Consider the following 13,859-nt stretch of genomic DNA (forward strand, 5'->3'; position numbering starts at 1 on the left):
GCAAACACATCTTGTGGACACTCAAGGCTTGAGTGCCTAAGTAGAATAATTTCTGTGTTCTTAAAGGAAATTCACTGATAGGCTTATTTTTAATAACAGAAGTCCACCAAACTAATGTATTGCTAGTATGTTATGCTTATCAGTTAACTATTATTTTTATTCATTAATGATTTTATATATTCCACCACATAAACCAATGTGAGAACTCTTAATTTTGCAACAGAATAATCATCAAATATTAGGCTGAATCAGAAGAAAATAACAGGAAAAAGAAAAAAAATAAATTATTATTTTTTTCTTTATTGAGAATTTGAATGAAATGATCATCTCCTTCTTCTGTAATTCAGAAACAAGGTCTCTCTTCATATGTTACAAGAAGTAAAATATAGAGGGGATGCACTGTAAATTTCTGGCATTTGATAAAAACATGCTAGTTGTGTAAAACAGTGTCGCATGCTTGTTTATGGGGGTGGGGATAATCAACTCAAATCAAAAAGGAATGTGTAACACGACTAGGTTCTATCTCACCTCCAATGTTGTGGAGTGAGCTAGGACAATCTCTTCTTTATGATTCCTGTACAGACTGGACTACCATTACTGGATTATATGTTTAAGTTTGATGGAGTTGCTGATCAAGACATCAAAGGCAGATATTGTTGGGATATCAGAGACGAAGTTCTGTGGTGTCACACAGATATAAGGAATGCAGAATTGGAATTTGAGAATACAATGAGTACAGAAAGGATAGACAGGATAGAAAGGGAGGAGGGGTTATGCTGTTAGTTATAAAGCACAAAAAATCTAAGGAAGTACTGTTTGTTTGTTTGTTATTTGGAGCATTAGCAACTAAGGCCATATTGCTCCGGGGATATGCGGTGGTCATTCCCTGACCTTTCCGCATCCTCTGTATTTGGTGGTGACAGGCTCGAACCACGGTCTAATTAAGAAGCATGTGCTACACACTGCTGCTCCTTCCCAAATGGCTACAGAGGCGCCTAAGGAAGTGCATTTGATATGGATGGACAATGCAACGTTGAGTCAGTTTGGTGTGATATAAGCGCTAGGAAAGCAAAATTGAGAGTGGCAGTATATTATAAGCCTAATGACTCTGATGAGCACAATGAACAACTTTACAGAGAAATAAAGTGGGCCAGTAAATCAGATTGTCTTAGGGGGATTTTAACTTCTCAGATATAAATAGGAAATTGTGGATTGGTCACTCACACACTAGCTAGACTTTTATGGATTTATTGGATGATTGTTTTCTACAGCAGCATGTTCAAGAGGCAACCAGAGGGGATAATACTCTTGATCTGACTACCAGTAGTGATTATACATGCATTAAGAGTCTGCAGATAAAGGAACCACTAGGTGGGAGTGATCACAGTATACTGATGTGGGATTTACTCAAAATATGCAACTACCATCAGGGGTAAAAAGAAGGGTTTTTGCATTCGTAGAGGTAACTACAGTGGTCTCAGACACATTTTAAATTCTATACAGTGGGACCAACGGATGATGTCACCAACAGCAAATTCTAAATGGGAAGAATTCAAGGAAGTAATCTTGGAAGCAACTAGGCTTTTTATTCCAATTGTTCAAAGTTTAGGCTTAAATGGATGTCAGATGAACTAATGAGATTCGTGGCACAGATGGAAAATGCACGAGATGCATAAATTATCAGGAGACAAAGAAACCTTTGGTAGATATAAGTAAATTTTTAATCAAGTGAAAAAGGAGGTTAGGCAAGCGAAGTCAGATTACAATAAATCTTTGGCAAAGACTTCTTTACTTATATAAACTCTAGAATAAAAAAAGGGGGCACTAATCAGTTTGGTTCACTTGATATCGATGGTTCTATTGTTGATGATTCTGCTCAAGTAGCTGACAAACTGAATTAATATTTTGCATTTACATTCACACATGAGTTCTGTAGGGAAGTGGAGACCAGAAGATTATCAACTCTAACAGGGAAGTAAATGATTCTGTAATAACTGAAAGCGAAGTGGAGGAGAAATTGTTTGTTAAACATAAGAAAGGCACATGGGGTGGATGGATCTATCCAGTGATATTAAATTAAAGAAGGCAGCAAAGGAAGTAAGCAAACCCATAGCCATGATTATGAAAGCATCCTTGGACTAAGGGGAGGTCCCCACGGACTTGAATGGGGAAAATAATGGGGGTCACTGGTTAAAGAAGCACTGCAGCATCATCTAGACAAGACTGCATTTATAGTTCACAGACACAGCATGGGTTTTTTAAGGTCAAGTCTTGTCTGACCAATTTGATTGGATACTATGATGTAGTCACAAAGGAACTGGATGCAAAAAATAATTTTGATATCATATACTTGGATTTCAGGAAAGCTTACTATACTGTTGCATAAGGAAGACTATTGTGCAAGTTGGAGCAGAATGAAGATTAATGGCAAGTTGCTGCTATGGATAAAGGGGTGGTGTTGAGTGAGAGAAGACAAAGAGTGCTGGACACTGCTCTTCGTGGAGTAATGTTATTATTGGAGTCTCCCAGGGTTTGGTATTGGGCTCATTACTGTTTTCTATATTTATCAATGATATTAATGAAAGTATATCAGGCTTAATGTCCAAGTTTGCAGACAATATGAAAGTTGGTTAATGACAGTACTAGAAAAGTTGAGCAGATGAGATGAGGGGGTTGCAACTGAAGTTTAACATGGACAAATGCAAAGTAGTGCATATGGGTAGCAGTAATCCCAGAATAATATACCAACTGTGCAGTACTACACCCAGGGTAGTGGAGAATGAAAGAGATCTAAGGGTAATTGTGCAGTCAGATATGAAGTTTTTTGAGCAGTGCAGATGGGCTGCAAGAGTAGCAGGGGGTCTTGTGAATGATATACAGGAATTTTGCTATCAGGGATAGAAAGGTAATTATCCCCTTGTATAAGTCAATGGTCAGGCTACTATGAGTACTACATACAGGTTTCATATTAGGAACAAGTAAAGAGAAGGGCAATGAGATTGGTGAGTGGAATAAAAGGTAACTCTTAACAAGAAAGGCCTAAGTTGCGCAAATTGCCGTGTCTGGAGACTAGGAACCTGTGAGGTGATCTAATTGAGGTCTATAAAGCCTTGAATGGTTTGAGCAAGCTGAATGCTGATGGGATTGCTCAGATTTTGCACTTGAGGGGACATAAATTCAAATTGAGGAAAGACAGTTGCAGAATAGTTGTGTGGAAATTTGCCTTTATCCAGTGGGTGGTTAATTGCTGGAACAAACTTCCATGTGTTGTTGTAGACGTTGACAGTTTAAATAAATTCAAGGCAGAACTAGACAAACTTTTGGAGTGAGTGGCTGGGTGAAATGTTGAGGGTTTTTTTTTTTTTTTTTTTTTGGCTGATGCTGTATAAGCCTGCTTTCTCGCATCATATGCCTCTACTAATGCTAATACTCACATCCATAAAGAGTATATCTTCTGCTGAAATGAGAGCGTATTGAATGAGTAGTACAACTCTTAACTGATAACAGAGTGTAATGCACTTAATGAACTAGTATGAATAATACAATACAGTCAGTCCTCGTATAACATGTGTTTACACTACACGAATTCGATCATACATGATTTATAAATAGGGGAACAATATCGCATATAACACAAACTGAATTTGCTTATGCATGATTCGGCCTTGTGTTTACAAGGAATTGCAGTCGGTTTTTTTTTTTTTTTTTTTGTAGTTGTTGGCGCATCGGCTTCTGTGGCCATAATGCACCTCCCAAGGTTTTTGCAGTACTCTGACCCAAGCCTGAGGCGGGATTCACCCGCGACCTTTGGGTTGCCAGGCAGGCACTTGATCCACCCGGCTAGCCCAGTCGGCTTACCAATGGTGGAGAACTAGGAGATACTGATATTGGAGTGACAGCTGGCTGAGATTTCTATGCAGGTTTGAGAACTCAGCAAATAGCAGGCAATGGGAATAAACAACTCCTTTGGTGGTATAATCATTTCTATTTGTGTCAAAATAGCTAGATGTTTGGTTTTTAGGAGCATTAACAACTAAGGCCATATTTCTCTGGGGATATGCGGTGGTCATCCCCGACCTTTCCGCATCCTCTGTATTTGGTGATCACGGGCTCGAACCCCGGTCTAATCAAGAAGCGTGTGCTATGCACTGCTGCTCCTGCCCACCTGGCTACGGAGACGAAAATGGCTAGTGATGGGAGGCAGTGAACCTTCTTGTTCTATGCCCCATACCTGCAAAGATGCCAGATACTGGCAAACAACACTCAACAGAACAAACACACCACTTAAAACACCCAAACTTGCCACACTGCTGACATTGGCACATGCCTAAAACAGATGCTATGGCAGCTAATGGGGGAAACTCTGGAGACTGCCAAAAAAACATAAACACATCTGAACATCTGTGTTGCAAGGGAACACTTCTTTGCAACCTTTCAGCATAAGTTGACTTATTGATATTTACTGGTTTCATATGATCAGCTGCTTACTGGAAATTAGTAAGCTGATCATATCATACCTTCTGGTATGATACATTAGCAGAGCTGAACATATCATACCTTCTGGTATGAAACCTTAGCAGAGCTGAACATATCATACCTTCTGGTATGGTATGTTCAGTTCTGCCTTGATTCATTGCATTGATGGAATCACCTACCAGTACTGACGAGGGAAAAATGCTTTTGATTTGATGATTTTATTTTATTACAAAAGGTCATCACAATGGGATATATGAGGGGGTGTCCAAAAAGATTTAGGAAAGGGGTATAAAAAACATAAATATATTAAATATAAAATATTTGTATAGAATGTTTGGAGGATAGAAAATAGATTGAAAATAAAATAAAAATAATATAATAAGAATAATGGAGTTTAAAAGACATCCTTTATTTATTTATTAATTTTTCAAAACATTGCACCATGAAGTTTAATACAGTAATCGTATTTAATATGCAAAAAGTTTCATCTTTCAAAAAAAAAAAAAAAATTTTTTTTTCAGGCTGGGCATCAAACCAGGCTTCAACAGCTGCCTTTAGCTCTTTGTTATCCTTAAAAAGAGTTCCACAAAGATAAGAATTGAAGTTTCTGAACAAATAATAGTCACTTGGTGCCAGAACTGAACTGTATGGGAGTGGGGGGGGGTAATTGTTCAGACCAACATTCCCAAATATTATCCTGTGCACAGATACACTGTCATGGAGAAGCAAAGTCCGGTGACTTCAACTTTCCTTGTCTTTTTTTTTTTTTAATCAGAATTGCAGTTTTTATCTTTGGCATAATATTTCCCTGCTATCATGGTGTAGGTGCAAGGTAATCAATTAAAAATAATCCTTTGTGTCCAAGAAAATTGAGGCTAACATTATTCCAGCTGATGGTAAGGTTAAAAATTTCTTTTGAGTTGGTGATCCACTGTTCTTCACTGCATGCTTTCTAATTTAATTCAAGATCATAAAAATGTGCCAGGTTTCATCATCATCAGCCATCAAACAAGATAAAAATCTGTCTGCATTAGGAATAATTAATTTTAAATTCTCTTTTGATGATACTACTCTCTGATGTGTATCATGAATGAAAAGGTTTCTGGGAACCCATTTGTGCAAACTGTGGACCTTTCCAAATGCTAATGTATTATTATTAAAAAGCTTCCATGGGAAATTATAACTTTTTCAAGTTTGGCCACATACATTCTTCTGTTTTCTAATTTTTTTTTTTTTTTTTATTCAAGGATGGCAATAATTGTTTCTGAATTGACTCCATCAACTGACTCCCATCCTCTTTTGAACTCTGTCAACTACCTTGCAACAGCAGCATAACTGGTACTTACCAAAACACTCTAGTCATTCTTTCATGGATTTCTTTGAATTTGTGCCCTCCTCTTTGAAAAAAATTTGATTACTGAAAAATGCACAATTTACTGGATATTCACTCTTCTTCTTCTTCGGGGATCTACTAACATAAAAATTCAAATTATAGAAAATGCATGCTTAAAGACATTGACTTTCATTTTTTTTTCGTGTTATTTTATAAGACATTAAGCTATCAAAATAACCTATTCTATAATTTGTTAACATATTTCGTATACCCTGTTCTCAGAACTAATTGACTATGCATTGTATTTTGGAATCATTTTAATTGCTGCATCTGTAGCAATTAAAAATGACCCATTTTTTTCCAAGCCATCACTGCCTCTTCTTTCTTTATACATGCAATTTTATTAAAAATTGCCTATTGTTTTCATTCTTCCACAACTGTATCCTTTTGCTATTTTACTATAGGAAATATATTCTGAACAGTGTGCCTGCATGATCAGCATAACTCAGAGGAAAATTATATTCTATGACATAAGATGAAAATAAACATTCAGAAAATATGACATCATCAATACCAGGAAATGCAACACCTATTTCTACACTTCTTTTTATGCACCATAGATAATGGTTATACAGAACTTATTTGTTTTCAAATATCCAATTTCACTGCATTACTCACTGCCTGAATTTGAAAAATCACATGTACATAAGTGTACAAAGCAAAAGTGTTACCTTTTTCAGATTTTACAATACATGAAAAATCTAATGTTTGAAATTTTTTAGTAGTAGTGACATATGAAGCAAGAAAGCAACAAACTTAACAGCATCAGCCAAAAAAAAAAAAAAAAAGAGTCAAAACTTCCCATTTCACCAGTCTATTCCATCTAGTCCTTGAATTTATTAAAACTACCACTTCCACTACACCAGATGAGAGTTTGTTTCAACAATCAACCACCCTCTGGCTGAAGGCAATTTCAGTACATCAGAATGAGCATACTTATTCAAGGCCTTGGACACCTCACTCAGCTCGCTACACATATACCATGTCACTAGACATTGCAGTTTGTAAAATGGAAGCCTATCCTGGGAAGAGCTCTGTTTTGCTCCCCTCACCACTCGATGCTCTTCTATACATCCATTTCAACAGATCAAGGCTAACAGACCAGTATGCAGTATTCAGGGTTCAGTCTAACCACTGACGTATAAAAGAAGATAATCACCTCCCTACCCTTCTGGAAAAATTCCTATATACCATTAACAAAACCCCACGAGCTGTATGGCGGCATGTCTGAACTGCTCAGAGAATTTCATATCTGACTTCACAATTATCCCTAGATTTTTTTCAAACTCCACTGCCCTGAATGTGGAGATCCCAGATTAACACAGGTGGTATGTTAATCTGGAACTGTGCTCCACATATGAAGAACATCGCATTAGTCAATATTAAGCTTCAACTGCCACTTACACCATATGACTAATTAGTCTAGATTTTATTGCAGTGGTATACTATGATTACTGGATTACTGTGAATAACTAACATCCAAAATTTTGAACCACCTGCAAACTTAGATATTAAGCCTGATATGCCTTCTTGACTATCATTAATAAATATAGAAAAGAAAAACCCGGCCCAGCACCGAACCCTGGAGTCTGTTATTAATATTAGTCCAAGAAGGGCAGTATCCACCGATAATTACTCTGTCTTCTATCATTCAACCATCCCTTTATGCATAGCAGCAACTTTCCCTTCATGACACACACTGCTCAAATTTGTATAGTACCCTTTTACATGCAACAGTATCAACAGCTTTTCTGAAATCAAAGTACATGATATTAAAATTATTTTTTTGTACCCAGTTCCTTTGTTATTGATTCAGAGTATCCAGTCAGATTGGTTAAGCAAGGTTCCCCCTTAACAAATCCATGCTGTGATTGCAGTAAACTGCATTATTTCTTTAACCAGCAATTCCGTTATTTTCCCTGGAACAAAAGTCAAGCTAAAAGGTCTATATTTACTCATGTCTTCCTTTGATTATCCTTTTGAAAATGTGGATGCATTTGCACATCTACAGTCCATAGTCATCCCATAAGTCCAGGCATGCTCTCATATAATCATGCTAAAGGTTTGCTTATCTCTTTTGCTGCTTCCTTTAATATAATTGGACAGATCTCACCCACTCCAGCTGCCTTTTTTTTACATTTAGCTTCAACAATTTCTCCTCCAATTTATTCTCAGTTATCACAAAATCATTTAGCTCTTCAACAGTATTAGACTCACCTTTGGCATCCCATCCTTAAAAATTTCCTCAGCTTTGATTGTAGATGCAAAGTACCCATTCAGTTAGTCAGAAACCTGAGCAGGATCATCAACAGTTAATCCATTCATATCTAATGAATCAATGTAATTTAATCCCTTCCTTCTGTTTACATAGGTAAAGAAGTCTTTGCTGCTTTTCTTTGTATTCATTGCTAGATCTTCTTGTAATCTGCCTAACCACCTTTGCGACTTTACTGCAGAATAGCTCTTATATACTGTATGCATCTGTAACACCTGATAATTTATATGCATCCCATTTTCCTTCCCTGCCACAAGTCTCATCAGTTTATCTGATATTAATTTAAGTCTAAGCCTGGATTGGTACTTCTTAGTTGGTATGAAAAGCCTAGTAGCTTCTACAATGCTTCCATTTAGAATTTGCTGTTGGTAATATCATCAGTTGGTCCCACTGTATAGAATTTAAAAACTGACTGAGACCACTGTAGTTCACCTTTATGAAAGCAAAAGTCCTTCTCTTTACCCTTGACAGTAGTTATGTCTTTGAGTAAATCTGACAACAGTACACTGTGAACATGCAGGTAAGAATCTGCAGGTAAAAGGCCCACTGGGTCTTTTACCTGCAGATTCTTAATGCATGAAGAATAGCTGCTGATAATCAGATTAAGTTTATTGCTTCCTCTTGCTGCTTCTTCTAGAGTGTGAGTGAACAACCCACAAAGTCCAGTCAATATATTGGAAAGTTATTAACAGGACTTTGCGGGTTGGTCTCTCACAGTCCCCAATTAAGGTCCTCCATTATAAGACATTGCAATTTACTGGCCACATATATGTCTATACAGTTGTTCATTATAGTCATCAGGCCTATAACACACTTCTACCCTCAATTTTGCTTACTCAGTGCCTATGTCACACTATACTGACTGTACATTGCACTGGTGACCGATGTCCACTGGATTCACTGACTTAGATTAAGTGCTTCTTAACAAAGAGCATGATCACCAAATACGAAGGGTGCGGAAAGGTCAGGGAATGACCACCGCATATCCCAGGAGCAATATGGCCTTAGTTGCTAATGCTCCTAAAAAACCAAATAACAAACAAACAAACAACCAAACAAAGGGCATCACCCCCCCTCCCCTCCTGTCTGTCTCTTCTGTACCTGACTAAGACAGCACACTTTTTTTTTTTTTTTTTTTTTTTTTTTTGCAGGTTAAGTGGGCGGCTCATTTCCCACCCAGCAAAAGACACACATTTTGACATATACATACAAACCTACATTCATCGACATATACACATACACACATTTACTCCTACATTTGATTTTGGGAATGAGAGTAACCACGTGTAGGAGATGATTTTAGAGCTCCGGCAAATGGATGTCTTAGCTATATTTTTGCCATTTTATTGACTTCATAATCTTAATATTAATTTTTTCTTCTAAATATTAATATTCTTAATATTAATTTATTCTTCTAAATATTAATATTCTTAATATTAATTTATTCTTAATTTATTAATAAATTAATTTAGACTTCAAAATATTATTTATTTTCTAGAAGTGGCTTTATAGTCCTAGTCATGCTCTGTAGTTTATTTCAAATTTAGATAGCAATTTTGCAAGCTAATATTTAGTATCCATATAGTCTTGAGCCTTGGAAAATGTGGATGCATTTCCACTTCTATAGTCCATAGTCACCACCAATAAATCCAGGCACACTCTCATAATCATGGCTAAAGGTTTGCTTATCTCTTTTGCTGCCTTCTTTAATATAACTGGACAGATCGCACCCACCCCAGCTACCTTTTTTTTTTTTTTTTTACATTTACCTTCAACAATTTCTTCTCCAATTTCCTCTCAGTTATCACAAAATCATTTAGCTCTTCACAAGTATTAGACTCACCACTGGCATCCAATCCTTAAAAAATTACTCTTTCCAACATTGTTATAGTAAATTAGATTGATACGGAGTAGTGAATGTATATCTCGAACTTGATATCCTAAGGTATAACGAAAAACTAAATAGTATAATACATAGCACTGTATTAGGAATCTGTTAACTTAGTATAGTATCATCAATTAATCAATAAAATTTATTAATCTTATTAAATTTCATTGTTAATTAAATTGTACTTAAATGGAATCATGACCCAGCTAGAACAGTGAAGTACTGAGCACAAAGTAGTGGGGTTGCTGTGGCAGGGGAGAACTGAAGGGGGGGCATTTCTCCAATGCATCACAGTCTAAAAAAATGTGTAAAATGTTTGCGGACCTTTCTGGAACAGGACATGATCTAGCCAAGGAGGATATCTTTGTGTGTGTGTGTGTGTGTGTGTGTGTGTGTGCGCGCGCGCTATGTGCAGAGTGTGTCAAGAAATTAAGTGCCAACTCAGCATTCCGATGGGCATCAATCAGAGTTTGATGTGTAGAGTAGATGCCCTTGAAATTAATATCAAGGGGCCCATCAAGCTCTTAGCTGCCCAACTCAATGCAGAGCTCACTCCTGTGAATCTGGCAACAGAGCAGATCTCCAAGGAATATTGCACTGGTCCCACAAGAGCTAGTTATTGTCGGTGACTCTATTGTCAGGGAGAAGAGGAATATATTATGCAAAAAGGATAGGTGGAACAGAACCAGGTTATGTCTGCCAGGGGCAAAAGTTGATGATGTTGTAGAGCATATATATCGTCTTTTAAAGGAACAAGAGATATTGTTGTACATATTGGCATTAAAGACCTTAAGAATAAGAGATCTACAGATTTACTTAACAAGTATACGTGAATGTTGAAAAAAAGTTGCGAGTTAGGATTATATTTGAAAGTGTCTGCAATTTTGTCCAGACATGACAAGAAGGAGCCCAGACATGATGAGAGCCTTGTCAATCAATTCAGCCCTGGAGATATTGTGCAGGGCTCATAAGGTAGAATTTTCTTTCAGTGTGGTCTGTGCATGCTAACAGGACAGACTGCTTTTACAGGGATGGGTTACACTTAAATAGAAAGGGTGCAAGAATATTTGCTGATGCTATCAAGGCAGTGTTAGGTGGGTCAGAAAACTGCTAGCTTGGAAGAATTCACAAACTAAAAGATTAAGAGTAGCTGCAGGCAGAAGCGAAAGTGATTCTTGCACTGATGCTATTAGAATAAGTCTTAGTCTGGAGAGGAGCTGGAAGATTTCAAGGACGTGATCCTAATATAGGAGTGATCATGGAAAAAGTAAATACATGCGCTGTGTTAGGATAACTAAGAGTAAGAACAGGTGCATGTACACCAATGCTAGAAGTATAATAAATAAATTTGATGAATTTGAAATGCTGGTCAAGACATCAGAGGCAGATATTGTTGGAATATCAGAGACATGGAGCCACACAGATATAAGCAGTGTAGAATTGGAATTTGGGATAGAAATGGAGGAGGGATTATGCTGTTAGTTAAGAAACAAAATCTAAGGAAGTGCATCTAATTGACATTGCTGGACAGTGCAAAGTTGAGTCAGATTGGTGTGACATGACCACTGGGAAAGCGAAATTGAGAATAGGAGTGTGTTATAGGCCTAGTGATGCTGATGGGTACAATGAACAACTGTACAGGAAATAGAGAAAATCAGATTGTCTTATAATGGGGAATTTTAACTTCCCAGATATTGACTGGAAATTGTGAGTGATCACTCGCAACACTAACTAGAATTTTGTAGATTTATTCGACGATTGTTTTCTACAGCAACATGTTCAAGGGGCAACCAGCGGGAGTAATACTCTTGATCTGATTATTAGTAATGATTATACATGCATTAAGAATTTGCAGATAAAGAAACCATTAGGTGACAGTGATCACAGTGTACTGATGTGTGATTTACTTAAATATGTAACTACCATCAAGAGTAAAGGGAAGGGTTTTTTTGCTTTCGTAAAGGTGACTACAGTTTTCTCAGACAGTTTTTAAATTCTTAAAGTGGGATCAACTGATGATGTTAACAACAGCGAATTCTAAATGGGAAGCCTTCAAGGAATTAAACGTGAAATGAATTAAACTTGGCTTTTCATACCAAATAAGAAATATTGTTCAAGATTTAGGTCAAAATGGATGTCAGATGAATTAATTAGGCAAGTAGCAGAGAAGAAAAATGCAGGATGCATATAAATTATCAGGCGACATAGGAGCCTAAGGTAGATATAAACTAGTCTGTAATCAAGTCACAAAGGAGGTAGGCAGGCAAGGGCAGATTAGGACAAATCTTTGGCAAAGGATGCAAAGAAAAACAGCAAAGACTTCTTTACTTATATAAACTCTAGACGGAAGGGGACTAATCAGATTGGTCCACTTGATATCAATTGTTCAACTGTTGATGATCCTGCTTAGATAGCTGAAACTGAATGAGTATTTTTTATCTACATTCATACATGAGGAATTCAGTAAGGAAGAGGAGGATAGAAGTTTACACAGTAATAAGTTTATTACTGAGTAAATACAATAAGTTTACTAAACAATATGGACAAGCAGTTCTTTGATGCTGTTGATGACATCAATGTGCTCACCAATAACTTGAATAACTGTGTCCACTAAGTTATATCCGACATTGTTCCTAAATCCTATCTGATGGCATGCTCTGGCAGCGCGTAGTACACGCTTCTTGAATAGACCGGGGTTTGGGCCAGTGACCACCAAATACGGAGGATGCGGAAAGGTCAGGGAATGACCACTGCATATCCCCAGAGCAATATGGCCTTAGTTGCTTGTTTGTTTGTTATTTGGTTTTTAGGAGCATTAGCAACTAAGGCCATACTGCTCCGAGAATATGTGGTGGTCATTCCCTGATCTTTCCGCATCCTCCGTATTTGGTAGTGATGAGCTCAAATCCCGGTCTAATCATGAAGCGTGTGTTACACACTGCTGCTCCTTCCCACCTGGCAACAGAGGCACCACGCCTTAGTTTCTAATGCTCCTAAAAACCAAATAACAACTAGCTCTACCAATCTCTACCAATGCTCTACCAATCCGCACTGGTATAACAGTGAATTAATACATAAAATTAAATCCAAAGAATTCTATAGAAACAAGTACAAGCAATCAGGTCACAGTTGATACTATGAAATAATCAGCCAACTCTGCAAAGAAGTGAAAACGTATACAGAGTGTATACAGACTAAAATCAGGATAGTCTACTTACTCAGCAGAGATATTACCATTAGTAAGGGCACATGATGCAAGAAAGCAAGCTTATATAGCATCAGCCAAAAAAAAAAAAAAAAACCCCTTCCCATTTCACTGATCCATTCATTCCAAATATTTGCCTAGTTCTGCCTTATATTTATTTAGGCTATCAACTTCCACAACAACAGATGGAAGTTTGTTCCAGCAATCGACTACCCACTGGCTAAAGGCAAATTTCTGCACATCTATTCTACAACTATCTTTCCTCAGTTTGAATCTATACCCTCTCAGGTTTGTAATCTGAGCAAGAGGAGGTATCCCATCAGCATTGATCAATCCATTCAAGGCCTTATACATCTCAATCACATTGCCTCGCAGGTGCCTTGTCTCCAGAAGCGGCAATTTGCAGAACTTAAGCCTTTCTTCATAAGAGCATCAATTTGTTCCCTTTACCAGTCTTGTTACCCTTCTCTGTACTTGTTCTAGCAACTCTACATGCTTCTTAAAATGAGGCTTCCAGACCTGTACGAAGTACTCAAGGTATGGCCTGACCACTGCCTTATACAAGGGGATAATCACCTCCTTATCCCTGATCACAAAATTCTTGTATATCACTGACAAAACT

The 13,859-nt window shown here is 37.3% G+C and overlaps 1 protein-coding gene across 2 annotated transcripts in view; it reads right to left on the reverse strand.

Moving 5' to 3' along the window:
- LOC150084630 (lysosomal-trafficking regulator-like) overlaps nt 1–13,859 on the reverse strand; it is an 813,382-nt gene that overhangs the window by 399,316 nt on the left and 400,207 nt on the right. The gene's annotated exons all lie outside the window — the stretch shown is intronic.

Source organism: Mastigoproctus giganteus, chromosome 6 (genome assembly GCF_048544385.1).
Source record: "Mastigoproctus giganteus isolate SK-2022 chromosome 6, ASM4854438v1, whole genome shotgun sequence".
NCBI classification, from domain to species: domain Eukaryota; kingdom Metazoa; phylum Arthropoda; class Arachnida; order Uropygi; family Thelyphonidae; genus Mastigoproctus; species Mastigoproctus giganteus.